The 2,949-nt window shown below is 41.4% G+C and overlaps 1 protein-coding gene and 1 pseudogene across 2 annotated transcripts in view; one reads left to right on the forward strand and one right to left on the reverse strand.

Moving 5' to 3' along the window:
* LOC104949319 (myotubularin-related protein 4) overlaps positions 1-2,949 on the reverse strand; it is a 382,796-nt gene that overhangs the window by 66,786 nt on the left and 313,061 nt on the right. The window lies entirely within an intron of this gene.
* Positions 1-2,949, forward strand: part of LOC104949318 (cadherin-9-like) — an 18,295-nt pseudogene that overhangs the window by 14,590 nt on the left and 756 nt on the right.

Raw genomic sequence — 2,949 nt, forward strand, 5'->3', positions numbered from 1 at the left:
ACACTTATTTTAGCTGGAATGTCCATTTTGGTATACATTTGTTTATTTAGATTGCTTGATGCCAGGAACCTTTATTTGTTTAAAGTATGATATGAAGAACTGAGCTTAGTTTCACATGGTCTGTCTGTAAATATGTATTATGTCCCTCCTAGATATCTACTATGGGATAGTTTCACTGACTAGGACATGTAGTTATAGGTCTTGATGGCAGTGTCACAACAGTCTAAAACCAATCATCACCGCTCTGAAGACTGTCACTCAACACTCTGTCAAACAGCCAGCCCTGTAGCATGTTTAGCAGCCTGTCAATCAGCCGCAGTGCCTGTAATCCGGTCATATGAATAGTCAAGATGTCAGTGCAGAATATAATCCTTCAGGGGGGTGAGCAGGCTTATACAAGCACATCCACACACCTGAAACTATCAGCTGTTCCTCCAGCAGTCTCATGTCATGTGAAGAGAGCATTGAGACCATGAGAGGCGAGCTACACAACATTGAATACAAAAACAACAACAACAAAAAGAGCATAATGGTCCATATGTTGCTTGAAGCTGCAGTAGATACTCTTACTGGGTATACATATTCAGTGGAGATTAATAAATACATTATATGAGTAATGCAACCTGCTTTGTTAGTAATCATTTGTTATTAATAGTCAAATTATGAAGTGACAAATTCTGACGCGCTCATGGTTAAAACATGTCCACAAACAGTTGCATCTGTATTCATCAGTATACTGTAAGAAACCACTTAATGAACATTTTCTTATTTTTGTGACTCAAACGCTAAAAAGGCAACACCAACCTATTCAAGTCATTTTTCACTTTTGTTTGCAGCATGTCCAAAATTTGATTTAAGTAATGTCTGACAAATCGGGCTTTTTTCTTACTTGTCATTTTACCGAGAAATGTATCAAATTGTCAATTTAATATTCACGCGCATTCAGTACAGTGTGACATTCTTAGCAGGGAGCAAAAACATAAAACTCTGCCGAAGGTCCTTTCAAAGAAGTGCAAACTGTCTTATTTACACGTTGGATGTGTTTATTTGAGAGAGAAAGAATAACATAACTACATCTGACCAAACACAGCTGGGCTCTATGTGCATGCAGCCCAACAGAAGTCATCTTTATCCCAAAAGTCTTTGTTGTATGATATCCTTAGTCCTGTGTGTGGTTAGGTTCAAAGTCCTGCTCTGTGTAGGCACATTCATCCCGACCACCTCCCACGACTTGCATGCTGCAGACACGTGTTTTTCTTCTGACACTAGAAACACGTTGCCAGGGAACATAATCCAGGCAGCATTTGCATTTCCCCTCAACACATAATTGGCAAACCAAATTAGTAGTATATCAATTGAATTTTTCTAGAGGACATGGTTGGAATTGATCTTTTTCTTATCTGATTTTCAGTAAGGCAGCAAACACATTTTCTGAAATGAAGTTGTCCATTAAATAGTTGAAACTGGTGGAAAGCATGTTGGTGTGTTTTCTCTTCAGGCACAATCAAGACAGCCCTGCCTGGCATGGACAGAGAAGTGAAGGAAAACTACCAGGTTGTGATCCAGGCTAAAGACATGGCCGGACAGAATGGGGGGGCTTCGGGGACCACAACAGTCAGCATCCGCTCTCCGATGCTGACGACAGTCCGCCCCCCGCTTTGCTAACCGCTTAAGCAGCAAGCCATTTTCCCTCAGTTTCAATGAACGTGACTATGCCCTTTAAACAGCTTGGTCATTTCCCTGTCTGCTGTGAGACTCCTTCCGCGTGACTGCTGGCTGGAGTCTATAGAGATCGGAAGGAGTATTGGACGCTTATTAAAGGCCGGATGATCTCAGGATGTTGGTCGTAATGCTGAGGATGGGAGTACGCATGTCGGGTGGTCATGACATATTCAACATTCAATCATCTGATCAAACCACAACCAAGAGGCGAGTCATGTAGTCATCATAATCAAAAATTTAATTATTATCATTCCTAATATCCCTTTCCTTTGAGTCTATGTGCCTGCTTAGGTTTTGTGGCATGACGTACAGGGCCGACAGCATTAAAAGCAGCCACAGGTGGAGCTAGGCCTGTCCCGCAATACCATTTTCGGCTCCACAATATATCGGTAGCTAATCAGCCAGCGAATATTCGATATTCGTTGCGGGGCAGAGATTTGTATTTTTTTTTATAAAAATATTAAAGTTTCATAACACGCCTTTCCGAATCCGAGACACCTGACAACACGCTGTTAAGCAGTAAGCCGCAGAAAGAGCATCACTATTACGATTTAGTATTTATTTTATTGTCTCGGTACTCGCAAACATACAAACTAAATGCTTCCTCTGGTAGCGGTCTGCTGTATTGGTTGAGGATGTGAATGGCTGCGGATGCACACAAGTTATTATTAGGGGCTGAGCTACTCACTTTTTTGCCATTGCCTGTAGCCCCAGATTTCCCACATTATTTTCACTATCGGATAAAATAAAAAAAACGAATATAAAAAAACAATTTGGTTGCTTGGCTTGCCAACTATTTCCAAGCAAAGTAAGTGCCAATGGTTTTTATCATGTGCTAACGTTACTGTTTTTAAACGGCGATAACCAGCTTCATCAGGCAACTTGACAACAGCTAAGCTAGCCTAGGGGTACTACTTACAGCATCCAGGCTGACTTTTCAGGAGTTGTTGTGCCCACCTGTAGGCCAGTTTCTTATTGCATATTTGGCACAATTTCTTTCTTTCCGTCGTCCGATTTAAAATGTGCTCCCACCAGGCTGGAAGTCTTTCTGCATTTTGTGTGGTAAACGAGGTGAGGCGAAGGTGAAGCCTGCCGTTTGGGCGTTCGTGACTGAAGTGAACGCCGATGTCAGCGGCCATCAGGCTGTGATTGTAATATTTTCCGCATTTTAACACTGCAATTTCAAAAGTTATAAATATGTATAGATATGGCAATTCGCCTTTATTA

The sequence above is a fragment of the Notothenia coriiceps genome, unplaced genomic scaffold (genome assembly GCF_000735185.1).
Source record: "Notothenia coriiceps isolate Sejong01 unplaced genomic scaffold, NC01 NC01_scaffold00015929, whole genome shotgun sequence".
NCBI lineage: Eukaryota > Metazoa > Chordata > Actinopteri > Perciformes > Nototheniidae > Notothenia > Notothenia coriiceps.